General features: G+C 40.2%; 1 long non-coding RNA gene across 6 annotated transcripts in view; it reads right to left on the reverse strand.

The window, feature by feature from the left end:
- LOC100939643 (uncharacterized) overlaps positions 1-19,106 on the reverse strand; it is a 228,082-nt gene that overhangs the window by 51,929 nt on the left and 157,047 nt on the right. For 5 of the 6 annotated variants that reach the window (XR_008527589.2, XR_655462.3, XR_010140753.1 and 2 more), the window contains one exon: positions 1-13,279. This exon is cut by the window's left edge and continues 20,135 nt beyond it. This is a non-coding gene — a long non-coding RNA (uncharacterized LOC100939643). The remainder of the gene's footprint in view (positions 13,280-19,106) is intronic. The other variant, XR_010140754.1, reaches the window with a different exon arrangement.

The raw sequence follows: 19,106 nt of genomic DNA on the forward strand, positions 1-19,106 counted from the left end.
ATGCTGATCCCCGACAAGGCCTCTTCAGGACGGGGACTCTAGCCACTCAAATTCTTCCATTGCTCCCCAGTAACTTAAGTTTAAATCATTTAGTCACATGCCATTCAAGGCCCTCTGGGTTCTGGCCTCCAGGGACCTTAGCTACCTGATCTTCTCCTTAGTTGTTTACACACACCATTGCCTGGCAACTACAAATCGATTCCTGCCCACTCTGCACCCCGGCATTTCCCATCCCTACCTATGCCTTTGCTCACATCCATGATGGTGGGTCCGTAAGATTACGTGGAGCTGAAAATTCCTATTGCCTAGTGACACTGTAGCCACTGTAACACACTGTGGGGCTTTACTTTTTCTATGTTTAGGTATGTTTGGATACATGAGCACTTACCATTGTGTTACAATGTATTCAGTACAGTCGTACTGTACGCTGCACACGTTTGTGGCCTAGGAGCAATAGAGCCATATCATATTGCCTAGGGATGTAGTAGGCTATACCATGTAGGTTTATGTATATACACTCTATGATGTTCACACAATGACAAAACTGCCTATCCCCATTGTTAAATGACGCATGACTCTATATGCATTAAGCACCTACTATGTGTCAGGTAGTGTACTTGGCAGGTGCTGAAGTACGGTGGTGAATCAGTGAAGAACATTCCTCATGGAGTTCATAGTCTACGGGGAAGAATGGTGAGCTCCAGTATAGATACCCAGTATATATAGAGAGAGCTCCAGTATAGACACCCAGTATAGACATAGCCAAGTGACCAAGAGCACTGGCTTGGAGTCATTCAGATGAGGTTTAATCCTTGGTTCTGCTACGTGCTTTGGAAATGTGACTCCCTAATCACTGCTTACTTTATATGTAAAATGGGACGGTAATGCCAGCCTTTCGGGGCTGTTGAGAAGATTCCATGAGACAATGTTTATAAAGCACTTACAACAGCATCTAGCACACAACAGACCTAATAAATGGGAGTTATGATGACTGTTCTCTCAAAGATCCAAAGAACACACACAAAGAGGTTTGCTATTTTCTACCCCAGAACACACCCCAAAATGCTGAACCAGGAGCCAACTCATATCACCACTTTATCACACTCCTGTATGACCCTGGGCAAATCAGATGCCCACCAGTGTCACTAGGCTAGACAGCAAAGTCTAGTTGCTAAAAATATACTCCAGCAGGTGGTCTACAGTGTTGCTGTAATGGGAATGTTTTCTATTTTTCAAGGAGCTAAGAAGCATTATCGGATGGCCTCTTGAAAAATAACTTATAAGCATTTTCTCTTTCAATACAAGCCCTACTAAGAGCACACTACCATAATAAATATTCTGGACAATGGCTCCAAAGGGAGAGATGAAAAGCTGTGCTCAGGGCATTAAGCTGAGAAGCGACGGAGTGGTCAACAGCACCACCTCTGCAGCCAGGCTGCCTGAGTCTTCAGTACAGCTCTGTCACTCACTAGCTGTGCAGCAATGACCACATCACTCACTGGACTCCTTGCTTAAAATCTGTAAAATGGGATAATATTATTCCCTGTCTCATTAGGTAACTACCTAATGAGTTAAGGATTAGTTAAGGACTACCTAATGAGTAAGGATTAAAATCACTAACACCTGTAGGGCAACTAAAACAGCACCTGACATACAGAGAACATTCCATAAACATTACCAATAATTACGCATGGCAAACTCAGTAACTTTATTACCTTGCTAATAAAAACATGAAGGCCAAATAGCAAGAAAGCAACTGAACTACACCAGAGGTTTGAAACTTCAGTTTTCTCCCTGGCTCTCCCATCAACGTTCTGCATGATTGTGGGTACATCACATCCCTTCTATACTTCACTATTCTCATCTATACAAAAAGCAATATACACATACATCAAGAACACCTAGAGAAGCCTGATGCAGCTTTCTGCTAATATCAACGGGAGCCGAACAATTTAAATTTCTTTATCTTCCTATCTGCATTAGTCAGGGTTCTCCAGAGAAACAGAACCAATAGGGAGAGACGGAGAGGGAGAGGAAGAGAGAGAGGGCCATTGAGAGGGAGATTGAGATTGAGAGAGAGAGAGAGAGATTGAGATTGAGAGAGAGAGTGGTGGGGGTGGGGGTAGATACTGATATTTACCTTAAGGAACTGGCTCATGCAATTACAGGGACTGACAAATCCACAATCTTCAGGGCATGCTGGTGACCAAGGGAAGAGTTGATGTTGCGGTCTTTTTTTTTTTTTTTTTTTTTTTTGAGACAGAGTCTCATTCTGTTGCCCAGGCTAGAGTACAGTTGCACGATCTCAGCTCACTGCAACCTCTGCCTCCTGTGTTCAAGTGATTCTCATGCTGCAGCCTCCCAAGTAGCTGGGACTACAGGCGCCTGCCACCATGCCCAGCTAATTTTTGTGTTTTTAATAGAGACGGGTTTTTGTCATGTTGGCCAGGCTGGTCTTGAACTCCTAATCTCAAGTGATCCACCCATCTCAGCCTCCCAAAGTGCTGGGATTACAGGCATGAGCCACCACGCCAGGCCAGTGTTGCAGTCTTGAGTCTGAAGCGAGTCTGGAGACAGAGTTCCTTCTTCTTTAGGGACTTCAATCTTTTTCTCTTAAGGCCTTCAACTGATGATATATGAGGCCTACATACATTACAAAGGATAATCTGCTTCACTCATTCTACTGATATAAATGTTAAACCTCATCTAAAAAAATACCTGCACAGCGACATCTAGACTGGTGCTTGACCAAGTATCTGGGTACTGCGGCCTCGCCAAGCTGATACATACAATTAGCCATTACATCATCCTTTCAGAAGGGGTGATGCCCACGCCAAAGGACAAAACCTCTAGACTCCACAGCCATTTAATCTTCTATTGGAGACCATGATTAAGGCAAGGAATTCAGATGAGGCTACTCTTTTCTTCACAGGTGAATTCCAAGCGTCTCACAGCTTCCAAGGCATTTCTTGTTCTGGTTCCTGCTCACCTGTCTAGCCTAATCTCCTTGCTTTTCCCTCTATTCCAGCCATACGTGGTTTTTGGTTTAAAGACACTGTGTTCCTCTCTTGCTCTGCCTGAGTACGCGCTACTTCCACAGCCTGGGATATGCCGTTTTCCCACTTTTTATCTGGGTCCTCATCATTTGAGTCTCATGTTGAGAACCACATCTGCCTCTAGAGAGCTTCCCTGACCTGACAAGGTTAGGCCAGTAAGTTCCTATAGCCAATCTGCACACCTCCTGCCTTACACTCAAGCCACGCCATCAGGGCTCCCTCCCAGCCTGGCAGCTCCGTGAAGGACGCACCTCTCTTGTTGGCGACAGCATTCATGCTGCCAAGCTGGTCCACGAAGACACAACAAATAGCTGCTGAATAAATAAATGAGGATGCAGATGGTTCTTAAGCCTCGACCTTCAGTCCTCCCAATGTCCTTGAGGTTCAGCTCCATGTCTCCAACCACTTGATGGACACCTAAAGGTGGGAATCTCACCAGCACCTACACTGAATATGCACAGAGTGGACAGAGCTTGTCTTTGCTCTCATGTACGCTGTCTTCCAAGCCTAGTACAGTAGAAAGAACTCAGGCTTGGGGGTCAGGGAGGCCTGTACTGAAGTCCCTGTTCTAGATCTTGTTATAACTGTACAGTTTTAGACCAATTGCTAACTTTCTCTGAGCCTTAGTTTTCTCGTCTCTGATATAAGGATGAAAATACCAACCCACAAGATTAGGAGGAGATTAAATGAGATAATAGCTATGCAATGCCTGGCAGATAGCATAGAAATAATGAATGACACCTGGGTTGAAAGCTCTGGGGGCATTTTTGCTTCTCATCAGCCAAACCCTATTGTCTAGGCAGTTCCTAAATCCCATCTCGTAAATTCAATTTCTCCATCTAGTGGCCTTCCCCTCACCCAGGCCCTCCCCACCTCCCTCCTGGACCACCACAGCAGCTCTAAAAGGCTTCCTAGCTCTGGCTATTTCACAGTCCAGAGGCACCCACATTCTGATCCCCGACAAGGCCTCTTCAGGACGGGGACTCTAGCCACTCAAATTCTTCCATTGCTCCCCAGTAACTTAAGTTTAAATCATTTAGTCACGTGCCATTCAAGGCCCTCTGGGTTCTGGCCTCCAAGGACCTTTGCTACCTGATCTTCTCCTTAGTTGTTTACACACACCATTGCCTGGCAATTACAAATCGATTCCTGCCCACTCTGCACCCCGGCATTTCCCATCCCTACCTATGCCTTTGCTCATGTTTCCTTCAACGAGGATACTCCACGACCTCAAGTCCAGCATTACCTTTCTTTGAATGTCTGGCTCAAAGGCTTTTTATCCATGAAGCATTTCTTGATCATCCCAGCCAGAGATAAACACACAACCTTTCTTTTCTATGAACTTGTGGTATGTTTATCTCTCTAACTTTTATACATTTCTCTTTCTCTCTGCATTTATTCTTTGTTTTTCTTTTTTCTAAGACATCTTGTTGTAGCATCTCTGCATTTATTCTAATTTTATCTGTGCACAGAACCTTAGCTTCAAGCTCCTTGAAGGGTAGCATCGTGTCCCAGCCTACACTGTCACACTCAGGAGAAGCACCCAGTAGATGGTGGCTCTGTATCTACCTACAGAGTGCCACTGAGGAGCACAGGCCTTCATGTCTGTAGCCCATCAGCTGAGCCTTCACATCAGCTCCTAGAACAGTGCCTGGCATACAGCAACACCCAGAAATCATTGTTAAATGAAATTATCCACAAGGGAGTCATCTAGTGTCTACAGGATAGAAATTCTTTCCCTGTAGAATATAACATGAAAGGGGATGTGAAGAAGCCTTCTCTCTCCCCATACTTCCAGATGCAAGAAAGCTTCATGTTAACTGTCTCCCACAAGCTATATAGCTACTCTCGGCAATAAACATGACATATAAAGCTTTGGTGCATTTGGTGTGTCAAAAATATTCAATTTTAACATGTCAGAAAGAATCATTTTTCAAAAACAGTCTCCTTTGGAGAAGAGAGTTATTCAAACAATATCCAAAACCTTTTTGGATCTCACATTTTGAAGAGGTCCAACTTCCGTTGGTTAAAAAAAAAAAGTCTATTATATAATGAAAGCCTTACAACTGACTGAGAATTATAGAATTTCAGAAATAAATCCCAGTCTGTTCATCCTTAAAATAAGAAGCTATTTTTCAGGGCTTTCATGTCCAAAATTATATTACGTAAGCCGCTTCATAAATCATGTACACAACAATTCTCATTTTTCCATTAAATCTCTATTTTGAAATTTAATTAATTCACTCATCCATTTTTTCAGAGATAGGATCTTGTTCTGTCACTTAGGCTAGAGTGCAGTGGTGTGATCATAGCTCACTGTAGCCTTCAACTCCAGGGCTCAAGGGATCCTCCTGCCTCAGCCTCCCAAGTAGCTAGGACTATAGATCCATGCCACCATGTGTGGATTATTTTTTTATTTTATTTTTTATTTTGTAGAGATGGGGATCTATGTTGCCCAGGCTGGTCTCAAACTCCTGGCCTCAAGTGATCCTCCCACCTCAGCCTCCTAAAGTGCTGGGATCACAGGTATGAGCCACCGTGCCCTGTCTTTTTATTTTGATCCCCTCTGGGCTCTAACAACACACGTGCACCTCTGTTATAGGACATCAGTCTACAGTGCTACCTCTTTTTATAGTCATTTATCTCACTAACCTGTGTCTTTCTGAAATGCCAGACCCATGTTCATTTTTGAATCTACAGTACCTTCTACTGAAATGTAGTAGCTGGCTCCGTCCATGTTTATAACATGAAACAATGACTTGAATCAGTGGTCTGATCACCTACCATATTCATGAGACCTAACTACTGGCTCCCTCCTACCCTCAAAGGACAGAGATTTCCCACCGCTGTGGATAGTCAAAAGAAGATAGAAAGTTCGTAAGTGCTTCATTTAATGTGTTTATTTAGTCCCCTTGAAATAAATACTGATGGGTAAAACCAAATTAATTTAAATCACATGCTAAAAAGGATAGCCAGTCAAGTACCTAGCTGAGTATCTAAAATTAGTACACACACACACACATACTCCAAAAACAAAAACATGCAAAAAGCCAAAAAGCCCTGCCTGTTCAGCCCTGTATACCCTTCACTGACTAGGAAGTGACCCACTTTTCAGGTATCATCCAATCATACAAACTGGGCATCAGTGTCGTCAGAAGCCCCCACATGTTCATCTCAAGACTCAACAACATAAACACGTCTATGTTTCCAAGAAAGCTCGTTGCAAGTTGGTGACAAATTTGAAAAAAAAAAAAAAAAAAAAAAAAAAACTCTAAATAAAATTACAGACATGACTTTCACATTTGAGCTCTCCAAATATATTGTTATGGGTTTAAGAAATACCACACTTCTGTGTCACAAAGAGAGTTCTAAAAAGCAGTATGTTCTGAGAAGTCCGTACCTGCTACTTGAGAACTAAACAAGGCTTGTAACAACTGAATCTCTTTAGAAGACTGTTAACACCATGCATAAGTATATAAAAATGGAAAATAAACATAACTGAAGATTTGAGAATTTTTCAGTTATAATACAGTTCTTATGAAAGATGGAAAATATTTCATATTCTCATATATTTATAAAAGCAGCAGATATTTCTATTTACAGAGGTGGAAACTGAGGCAAGAAAATGCAGTCATTTTGTTGGAGGACTATTCTACATTTCCAAAGCAATTAAGACATGACCCCAAACTAACTAAATTCTCCTGCAACGTATTCTTACAAGAAAAAGGCTAAAAGCCTTATTGCTTAACAAAAGCTAAACAATGTGAATTATTTCAATAACCGGTCCAAAAAGCTGCAGCAGGCCACTGAGTAACTTGGACATCTGTTGCCATGCTTGTTCATGCTTTCCCCTGAGATGACATATATGCATCATCATTAATAGATGTCCTTGATTTTGATAAGAATAATATTTATGTACATCCCCACATCTCCTGTACATAGCCATGTGCTGCCATCTTCTGATTATGCCCAGTGGAGTGTAAACATTTTTTCATGAAAAAGCAAAATCAATAAAAGTAAAACTCCCCACTTTTCCTGCCAGTAGTGCCCTTGGTAACAAACAGGGCAGAGACACCAACACAGAGATTACAATACTCTCAGACATAATTCAAGCAGAACTTTAAATGGATCAGTGCATGTTATAAACTTTCTTTTTTTTGCAAGTGCCAAGCGTGCTTATGCTACTATTCATTCTGAGATAGACAGATCATCAATGACCTTCTGGGTCACTGACTAGGGAGAAAGCTGACTATAAAAAAGAGTGGGAGAAAAATAAAGGGGGGGTTGCTTCCTTCCACCCTAGACCCCCTACTGCCTTGAATGAAAGAAGACAGATGGCAGCCACCTTTCCTTTTAATTAGGAGGGGCGGCTTAGAAGGGACAGTCCTGCTCACTTGGCACTATCTTTAACAAGACTGTTTTGATGGCAATACTCTGCTCATTCGCCTTTCTTTCAAACTGTTCTTAATTTTTCATTTACAGACTGAATTTCCGTAAATTTAATGGTGAAACAATTACAGCTCTGACCACAACGCTATACATAAAGGACACACTTAAAGATGTTTGCTGAATTAAAAATTCACAGATATTCCTATAAAGAGGCTGGAATGTTTCAAATGAAATACAGCTACCTCCAGTCCTATCAGCACCACTTTGAGATAAAATATGAATTCCCAGGACACAGAAGCTCTAACTTAAATTCACAACATTCCATACTAGACATAGAAGTAACACCCCTGGTTTCTGCTTTCCGGTTCCACACTCCAGTCGTGCTCCCACCTTTCACCTTCAAGGTATTGCTGTTCAAGTTGACCAAAAAAAAAAAAAAAAAAAAAAAAATCAAAAAAAATTCTGCAGTAAAAATCAGTCCTAAATGTAGAAGGGAAGATCATTTAATAACAAATCACAAACCACTCTTCATCTCTATTTGCTCTGCATTTGCAGAAACCATAGAACTTTGTATTACAAGTTAATCAATCCACATCACATCTCTGGAGAGAGGATCAGCATAAAAAAACAAACAAAATGGAAAACAGGAGCCACGTGTCAGAATTAGGCTAGTGTCACAGGATCTTCTATGGAGGTGACGAAGCCTCTTCATTATTTTCTAGAGGCAATTAAGCACATTTTCCATAAATCTACATGGCACAAAACTTTCTAACATGAAAGTAAAGTTTAGTTGCTGTTGATGGGGTTAGGTCTCTATACACTGTATCTCATTTTTATATTAAATTTGTTTTATCAACATCATTAAATATGATATTCTCGCAGCTCTTTTCCATTTCCTGATGCATTTTTAAATTGCAGCCTCTTGTCTGTGACACCTTCCCACCTAGTTTCTGCACAATTCCTGCACAAGGACCCTCTGCCTTAACATCGGTCCTGGGGAAACCCACTGTGCCTGCTTCCAAATGGAAATCAGGGCGGCGAACTGGGGCTGTTTTGCTAGAGGTGCTCCTGGTCATACCATGCAAAACGCCTTGTCTGTGTCATAGTCATTTACCTAATGGCAAAGTTCTTGGACCATTTAGAAACAAAACAAAACACTTTTTGTTTTCTCCTTGATAATAAATTTCAATCTCTTCCTATCTCTAAACAGCAAGCCGGCACACTAGATATGGGAAGAGGGAAAAGATAAAAGAAGCAGTCAGCTATTGAATAAACTATATCCTACTTCCCAATGAAGGGGAAAAAACTTGGCATTTGCCGGATATTGAGTGTCTAATAACATTAGCAAGAAAAAACACGCAGGAGAGACTGACTAACAAAGAAACAAACAGAACTTACTTTGTTTCCCAGCACAGTAAGCAGGTCGGCAATGAGATGACGGCAATTCCTTCCTCAAGGTCCCTGCTTTCACTTTAAAAGCTGTGTGAGTGCTTACATCCAGGTTTGCCGTGGAACTCCAAATGTCTGTGCTTCTAAAGATGCCCCAACTTCCCAGTTCATGTCAGACACTGAAGACACACTTGTGAGGATCGGGAGGCCCCGCGGTAGCCCCAGTCGACCTCTGGGTGCCACGTGGCACCTCCACTGTTGTGACTACACACACAAGCCCGGGACACCCACTTGTTAGCTCAGGAACCAGGCGGCCAGCAGATATCTGCTCAGATGAACATCCAGAGACTCAATCCCCTGGCATTCTCAGGTTCAAGGTTGGAAAACGCATTAAGACGAGAGCCACACAGTCAGCAGAATCTGCGCCATTAGCTTTCCCGTACTTAAATGTCTGTCTAAATAAGAGTCAAAGGCACAAAATGAGAAGGAATATCTTACTAGGGATTGTGACTTGCACTTGCCATATTTTGAAAGTACTGGGTCCTATCTTGCTCTCTCAAACTGCATTTAAGAAACCCTACATCAGAAGTTATTTTCATTTCTTCTGTGAAAAACCGAAAATCAATAAAAGACTGGAAAAACATATGAAATATAATTCTGCTTAAAAACATAACCATTATTTAATCTCAACGGGCCAATTTATTTTAATCCAAAGAAGAAGAAAAAAAAAAAAACCACGTGTATAAATTTAAAGTTTGTTTTGAAAAATTACTTCATCCATGTACCGTGCAGCTCATAAAAACAAACCTTCTTCCAGCGAAACGGGACACTTTGACCTTGTTTACTGCAGTGTTTTGAAACCGCTGTCTCGTAACTCCTGACATCACCGGTGGTGCATTAGCACCTGGACTGCTGTTGGCTGCACATGCTGATACCCCGACTCTCTTGAATCACCCGTGGCTGAACAAATGCTCACAGAACAGTAAGGATAGTGGCATTAGCATTAAACCCACAAAACTCACGAGACCTTTTAGAAGTGTCACATCTCTCCGTTCACTTATACAAGAAAACAAAAGCATTGTATATCTGATACTTTTTAAGTCCCAGCATCCAGACCTAGTACAGACAATTCTTTCTTCTGACCCTCTCCCTGCCCAAGAAACGGGATTCCTTTCTCACCAACCGCCATATTGGCAAGACTTTCTGCCACAGAGTTTTACTATTAATACTAGAAGTTCCAACCTACTTTCCACCAATAAAAAGTTCCCACAAATCTTCCTAGGGGAGAATTTATTTAAGTATATTTTAGAGTTTCAAAGAGCACTGCATTCTTAAGTTTCACAAAATCAAATTTATTTGTTTTCTTTTATGGAACATGCTTTTGGTGTTGTGCCTGCCTGTTGCGCATTTTTAAAGAAACAATTTTCTCCTGTAAGCCTGACACATTTCCCTTTCTGCATTCCCCAGTTCTTTTTCTAAATACACCAAAATCAAAGCAACGGATAGTTGCCACCACTGGAAGCAAGCCACAATTCAATTTGTGCAACTATCTCCCCAGATTCACTTCTTAAATAAAAGTAAATCCTGGTCATACAATGATAGTGCAATTTTACAGAGAAATTAAAAACCCAAGTTTAATGTGTCTGAAATCAGTTGATAACCTTTACTGAAACCACTTAAAAATAGCACATCCTTAAACTATAGTCACCAAAAAATATAGAACACAAAATACATATTTGAGCAATTATAGCCCTTGTTTGTCAAAGAGGAATAAAAAGAAAAACATCCAGAGTTAATACAATTAATTAATTCTAGCTAAAGAACTACTAAAAAGACCCTCCAAATGCCATGCTGTTACTATGACAACTTCCAAATTGCTCTGAGAAAATGTGCTGGATTGTCAGATTCGTGATAAAACAAGTGTCATCCTGCCTGCTAGGAATTACTTTCATTTATATCGGGCAGCAGAAAGGCTAAATGGCCACTTGCAATTCCGAAATATTAGATTGTTACCTTTTGATAGATGCTGTACTCTTCATTCAGATCATGAGAAGAGTTAAAAAATAAATGAATCTCTCTCAATCATCGGAACCCTTTTGGTTTCATTCCTGCAACGATACCACTCCCACCGTCTATCTAGTTGGTACATTATTTTGTACAAGGAAAGCAGCAAAGTCTGATTCAATCTGAAAGGGAAGGGCCAAGGAAAAACCCCTAACAGTATCTCGTTTCCAAATACAAATAGGTGAACAGACACTCACTCTGATATTTAAGGGTTAATAATGACACAGAAAAAGAAAACGGCATTTTCTCCCTTAAAATTCCTGCTCCTAGGTATTCAGGCTGATTTACATTTTACGTAATCTGATGGCTCAATCAGGAAGTGAGAATTTTAAGTGCGTGAGTTATGGACGGGAGGAATCATGTGACCCATACATAGCAAAGAAAATTATGCAGCAGATGAGCACGCTAAGAAAAATAAACTAAGCAGTTTAAAAATAGTGTTGTGGGGATATATCGACCCATGAATATACTATGGCTTTTGAGAACTAATAATTCATTTGGACGCCTTAAAAATAAATCCCCAGGACTGTTTTAAAAAATATTACAAGATCCTAGGAATGCACGGTGAGAAATTAAAGTTTAATTATCCAAGAAACTGTTTCCCTGAAGTTCATATCCATTCATGGTTTATGTTAAAGGCTATTTTTCATCATTATTGAAAGATCAGGCAATACGTAATATAATCAAACAAAACACAGATTGCAGTGATGTTTACTTAAGCTTTATTTATATATATAGTGCGTGGGTTCCTGGAGCACAAAGAAGAAAGTTGCTCAGATTTATCCAGACCTCACATAAGTTTATAGATTTCAAGTAGCCACTGTATTTTATTACAGCAAATACATTCTTCAAGAGGAAAATGTTAGGGCCATAGAAGCTTTGACCTTAGCTATCTAAGCTTGTACTAGGTCATCATTAAGTAGTATCTGTATCATTCTTATGTGTTCCGTAAGTTATGCCACAAATACCAGACCAAGTACACTCAGTCTAGAAACAAAAAAGTGGGAGATAAAGGTTAAAACATTCTAATAGGTGTAATGGGCTGATAGATGACTTTATATTACAAAGCTACTTAAGACAATTCTACTTTCTAGAATACAACACATTAATATAAACACTTGAAATTCAAAAGATTTGGCCTGTGGATGCTTTGTTTCTCAATGCAATTCTTATTAATATGTTAATAAGTAATAATTTATTAATACCAATAATAAAAAAATTAACATGGTTGAGAGCAGGTGTATCTCATAGCCTTTACTTTTATCAATTTAATGCTTAATACCAAAATACTATTCATATTTTTATTTCAGCCTATTAAAAAAATTTATACCACAGCTCTGGGCAAGTGGCAGGGTGGCGCCAGTGACAGGAATCAGTTTAGCGTATTTCTTGATTCCTAGCTCATCTTCCTTTAATTCTTAAACACAAGAGGTAGCTGGCGGAAAGAAGAGACTGTTAGGAAAGACAGAAACCTTTCAGAAAGGAAGCTTAAGGTAGATTAAGAAAAGTTAGGGAAGCTGAGAAGCACACAATCTTCCAGATGGAGTATTACATGACATCTGTCATCATCTTACTAAACTTGATATCATATTTGTTGACTGAATTAAGGAAAGATGAACTAGTTACCAAGAAATATACTCAGCAGATTGATTCATGGCAAACCTAGCTCAGCCACTTGCCTAGACTTTAGTTTATTTAGGATAAACCTCAGAGGATGTACTTCTCAACTCCTTCATTTTATAAATGAATCTTGGGTCCGGGCTCAGCTGTCAGTCAACTATCTGTATAATAAATACAGCAAAGTCTCTTAACTTCCCTAATTTCCTGAAACATCAAATTGTTACCTTTTGAGAGATGTTGTACTCTTTATTCAGATCACAAAAAGAGTAATCAGTAAATGAATCTCTGAGTAATCAGGACCATTTTTATTTAATTCCTGCAACTATACTACTAATCAGAAAATTAGAGAAGTTAAGAGACTTTGCTGTGTCACACAGATAGGTGAGTGAACTGAAACCAGACCCAAGATTTTGGACTTTCTCAGGCTAGGACTCTTTTTCACCATGTGCTGCCTTACAACTGTCACCTGAGGTTCGAGTAACTCTCCAACTAGCCAAGCCCTGGCTACTTATCCTAGTCATGGAAAAGTCAAACAGTCAGGATCCAGAGACCCTCACTCTGTGCCACCTTCTTCTTAACTCACAGGCCCACTGACCCTCACTGCTGCTGTGGGCTGCTCCCACCAGCCCGTGCTGAGCCTCCTACCTCATCTGCAAGGAGACAGGGCAAGTTCCAGCCTGAGAGGCATGGCTTCTGAGATGGTTCCAGTCCCTCTTCCTGGCTCGTTCCTTCCACTGATACTCACAGCTTCCTCATTTTTCCTAATGGGAAAATCAAAGCACTAAAATAAGAAAAATCACTTGTTTTGGTTCATGTCACAGCTATACTGGGATTCTGAATAAACACAAGAACCAGATAATTTTCTAGAAAAAGTAAAATTAACTCCTACTTCATAAGATTCACCAGAATTAATTCTGTGGAGATTAAAGAGTTAAATATAAAAGGAAAAAAAGGAAGAAAGCTAAATTAGTAGAAAATTCTTTCTGAATTTGGAATGGGAAAAGAAGATTTAGCTTTATAGAAGCAATGAAACAAAATGTAAAACCCCTATATGTCAAAAAACAGCAAACAGAATTGAAAGGTAAGCAAAAAAAGGCCAGGTGTGTTGGCTCACACCTGTAATCCCACCACTCTGGGAGGCTGAGGCAGGAGGATTGCTCAAGGCTTGGAGACCAGCCTGGGCAACATAGTGAGATCCTGTTCCTACAAAAAAATTTAAAAACTAGCAAGGCATGGTGGCACATATGTGTGGTCCTAGCAGAGGCTAGGGTTGGAGGATCACTTGAGCCCAGGAGTTCCAGGCTGCAGTGAGCTATGGTTGCATCACTGCATTCCAGCCCGGGTGACAGAGGGAGGCCTTGTCTCTAAATAAATAAAAAGGTAATAAGCAAAAAATAAAATAGCTGTAACAGGATAATATTCTTTATAGTATTTGAATGTAAAAGGTAAAATGTAATAACAGACAATTCACGCAAAAATATAAAAGGCCAATTAATATTGCTCGATTTCATAAGCAAACATCGAAATTCATTTCACCAATCACAAAGATGGACAACAAAAAAAGGAAAGCTCATGAAGTGAGGTGAGACAACCATTTGAGGAAATCAGCAATATGTGTATTTTTTCAGCCTTAAAACTGTTTTGACTCCTAAGATGTTTATAAATATCTCCTAAGGAAATTATCATAGATACATAGGAAGATAACTATACAGGGACATACTTAGCAAAAGCATAAAATTGGGAACAACTTAAACATCCAAAGATGGAATGGAGCATGTGACTAAACAGATCACAGTAAATAATACGCTTAAATCATGATTTTTGAAGAATGCTTCATGATACTGGAAATGACAAAATATAATGTTGGGTGCAAATGCTGAATATAAAATCATATGTAAACATGATACTACTGTTGCCAGGTAAGACAGAAAGTGAAGAAGAAGGGACAAGCTGGTCTTGAGACTGGATTAGGATACATTAAAAAAGCTTAAAAAGGGCAGACGGACATTAGATTTTTTATTACTTCTTTATAATCTTGAGATGGTTGGCATTTTCTGTAATATATTGTTTTTATAACTGGAAAAATTCTATTTATGCTAATTATCACCCTCTAAATGTTTCTCAGCTTTATAAAATCATGAAAATACTTGCAAATACTTTTTAACAAGAAATTTTTTTTTTTTTTGAGATGGGGTCTTCAGGGGAAGTGCAATGGTACAATCATAGCTCACTGTAACCTCGAACTCCTGTGCTCAAACTATCCTCCCAACTCAATCTCCCAGCTACTCAGGTATGAACTACCACACCCAGCCAGAAATTCTTATATTTATTATTAAATGCAAAGAAGAAGGTGCAAAACAATGTGATCTTTACTATGTAAAAATTTACATGAAAGAGACTGGAAGCCTATGCATCAGAATGTTAACAGTTGTTGCTTTTAGGTAGTGCCATTGTGTGTAATACTTTTCTACACCTTACAAATTTTCTGTGATTGTCATATATTGTTTTCATAATAAGAAACAGATAACAGTATCACAATCAGAGGACTAATACATCGAGAAGCTATTATCAACAGTTAAATTTCAAAATACAGAATATCAATAGCTATAAAAATTTGCCCTATGACCAAGATATTTATTTTTTTAAATTTAGGAACCACTGGTATATCTTCAGAAAACAGTAGGAATTGGTGTGTGTGTGTAGGAGGTGATAATGAATCATATTTTTTTTTTTTAGCTGTCAAACTGTTTTCTCCAGGCAGCAGTTCTGTGAGGGTCCAACTGAAGTATGAGAACCTTGATAGTACGGACATTACCAGAAAAATGGCCCAAAGGTCGATGGGGGGAGGAACGGTAAATGATCAAAAGAGTAAGGCAAGAGTCCATGAAAACAGAAGCGTCAATAGAAAAGGATCAATAACTTATTTGATCCAAAGGAACTGAAAGCAGGAACTAAAACAGGTATTTGTACACCCACGTCCCTAACAGCATTATTCACAACAGCCAAAACATGAGAGCAACCCGTGTCCATCAACTCGTGTCCATCACATGGATATATAAAATGTGGTATATCTACACAGCGGAATATTATTCGGCCTTAAAAAGCGAAGAAATCATGTCAATGCTACAATGTTGTTGTAATCCTACAACATTAGATGAACCTTGAGGACACTGTGCTAAGTGAAATAAGCCAGTCACAAAAGGACAAATACTGTAGGGTTTCACTTATTTGAGGTACCTAGAATAGTCAAATTCAAAGAAACAGAAAGTACGATGGTGGTTGCAGGGGAGCTGGGGGGAGGAGGGAATGGGGAGTTGTTGTTTAATGAGGACAGAGTTTCTGTTTTGCAAAATGAAAAGATTCTTGAGATCGATGATGGTGATGGGTGCACAACAATGTGAATGTATTTAATACCAATGACCTGTGTACTTAAACATGGTTAAGATGGTAATTTTTCTGTTATATATTTTACCACAATTAAAATACATACGTATATATTTTAAGTATCTGTATTTACATATAGATATAGTCTTATCTGTGTATATGTGTGTGTGTATATATATATATTTCATCTATAAATATATGAAAGAAAGAAAGAAATCATCAGAATTAGAAGTCCTGAATAAGTTTCCGATTTGGAATGCAAGAAAGGTTTAAGGAGTGTCAATGATGCAAGCATCAAATGACCTTATTTCTGAGACTAAATTCTTTAAATATAAATTATAGAAGTCAGCTCAGAAGTGAAAATCCAGATCAAAAGTGAAAATAAGAAGGGATACTGTGTGTAATTTGAACATAATATACCAAACTTCTTTGTGGTTTTTTTTTGAGACCCTCTCATAATAGCCAGCTTGGAAAAACTCCCCACAACTAGGAAAGAACCTACAAATCCAAGCAACATGATGACATTTTCTCATCAACAGGAAAAAACATAAGCATAAGGGAAACTCTGAGTGTTCTTAAAATGTACTCAATACCCATTTCATGCTATTACCACAGATTTAAAGAATTCTAGAGCTGGACAGAAGCTCTCAGATAGAACTGTTCCAGGACTCAGATGTCTAGAGAGGCTTCCCCAAGGTCACTGAGAAATGCCAGATTTAAAGACAAGCCCCTGTAGAAGAGTTCTATTTTGTTTGTTGTGTTTTATTTAATATATTTATTTATTTTGAGATGGAGTTTCACTCTTATTGACCAGGCTGGAGTGCAATGGTGCAATCTCGGCTCACTGCAACCTCTGCCTCCTCGGTTCAAGCAATTCTCCTGCCTCAGCCTCCTGAATAGCTGGGATTACAGGCACACGCCACCATGCCCAACTAATTTTTGTATTTTTAGTAGAGACAGGGTTTCACCATGTTAGCCAGGCTGGTCTCAAACTCCTGACTTCAGGTGATCCGCACACCTTGGCCTTCCGAAGTGCTGGGATTACAGGCATGAGCTACCACGCTTGGCCGTGTTTTATTTTTTTTAAAGAGGTGGCTATTTAAAGGTAAGAAAGCAAGTGTAATTGGAATGCTCTTTCTACAAGTCATTTTATTCATTAATTTTGTTCAAAAAATACTTGAGTATATCTTGTATAACTCTGCCAGGCACTGGGCTAGGTGCTAGATGATGAACAATATTTCATCATCCTTCCTGTTGCAAACTGGCAATTACAATGTAAAGGAGGCATACAATGCTATTAGTACACGTAAGACGGGGCTCTAATCTGGTCTAGCTAGATTGGTTGAGGATGGCAACCCTAAGGTAGTGATATTTTTAATAATAATACTAATCACTGTTATCACAGCAAGCTTTATTGACCACCATTATAGGTCAGATAGGGCTTTAAAACTTTCTATGCATAATTTAATCTTCCCTACAATCCTATAAAGTAGAATCTTACTGATAAGGAAACTGAGGCACGGAGAAGTCTCACAGCTCATAAGTAGTGAAGTCAGACCAGATTGCATGTTTTTTCAAAATCTGCTTCTAGGGAAACCCAAACAAAGACAAGACAGGAATGAAACTTAAGGATCAGAACATTCAGGAAAGAACTGAGATGCTCTGAATAAGTAAAGAGGGAGAAATAGGGTAGGGTTACTGCAGATGGGAAAGGCTGAGGAAGGATGGAAGGGATACAAAGCCCATGACCAAGAGCTCTGCGGCAGGAGTGGTTGATTTACATTTGGGATTTTCATAAAGTTCTGTGGAGTGGGAAACAACTCTCTTCTCCAACTCCCCATGAACTTGTTAGTGCTGTGATGACCTGGTTATGCACAGGCTGGAACACGTGCTCTGCAGAGGCCCCCATCAATCTGGGTACAGGACATTTAACAAATGGGTAAGAAGTAAAGCAGGGAAGGAGAAGGATGAGGATGCTTTTAGAAGCATCGCCCTGAAGGCAGTCAGAGAATGGATTAGGGGAAATTTAGCAGGGACAGAGTTGCTAATCCATTAACACAGATAAAAGGTCATGGTGACCAAAAAGAAGGACATGACAGATAAAGTAGATGGGTTTGAAAATTGCTGATAGGTAGAATTCTGACCAGATTTGCCTTCTTACTGGATTCTGAAGGTGAGGAGAAAGGATCAATAAGTCATAGGTTTCAAGCTTAGGTATTTGGATCAATTTGGAACCTCTTGGATATGAGGTGCCAACAAGATATCCAAGTGCAGATGCCCAGTGGGCACTGGAATATTAGTAAGGAGCTTAGAGACTGATAGAAAGAACCTGAAAAGGGCAATGAGAAGGAAAAGCAAGAAGGGTAGGGTGAGTCTTCAAAGGCCAGGGAGGAGAATGAGTCAAACCCTGCTCACCACTGAGAGGTTGGGGAAGACAAGAATCCAAATGCATCTGACGAACGTGGCCCACAGCAAAGAGAGGAGGGCGACTATTGGCTTCGGCTACAGCGGAATCCACTTGGTCACCAGTGCAAAAGCCAGACTGGAGCAGCCTGAGGGGTGGGCAGGATTGAGGACAGGGAGGGAGTAACTAGAGACAATTCTTCCAAAAGGCTGGCCCTGGTAGGAGAAGTGAATGGAGAGGTAACGAAAGGCAGGGTGATACTGAAGGCCTGTGTTGTTTAAAATGGGAAAGACTTAAGTAGGTTTCAGTGCTGGCAGGACAAAGTCAGTGGGGAATAAAAAGTACATGGTCAGAGAGAGAAAGTCTTTGAGAAGGTGAGAGGGAAGGGCATGGGGTTCAGGGCCTTGGACACGAGGAAGGACTCCCCTTCCACTGAAACAGGAGGCAAGGAAAGCCAGGCAGGTGCAGATGAGGAGTGCTGATTCACAGCGAGAACCTAAGTCAGTCCACCTTCTGGACTCTCTTCCCTCTGACACCGGAGGGATGGCCAGTTACTGAGAGTAAGTACTGAGATGCAGGAGGTGGAGAGTGGGTAGTGTGTGCAGAACCGCTGGGAGATGCAGGGGCACTGGGATGGCACAGATCAGCCGCTGGAGAGTGGAAAGCTGCCTCCTCAAGTGTGTTTCTCCCACCTGCCAAGTCATGGGCGCCACATCCCAGTCCTCTATGCGTGTGTGGCATCTATCAAACAACACTAAGAACATAAACAAAACCGTGACTATGCTGAGCAGGGCCTTGTG

The sequence above is a fragment of the Pongo abelii genome, chromosome 6 (assembly GCF_028885655.2).
Source record: "Pongo abelii isolate AG06213 chromosome 6, NHGRI_mPonAbe1-v2.0_pri, whole genome shotgun sequence".
NCBI classification, from domain to species: Eukaryota; Metazoa; Chordata; class Mammalia; order Primates; family Hominidae; genus Pongo; species Pongo abelii.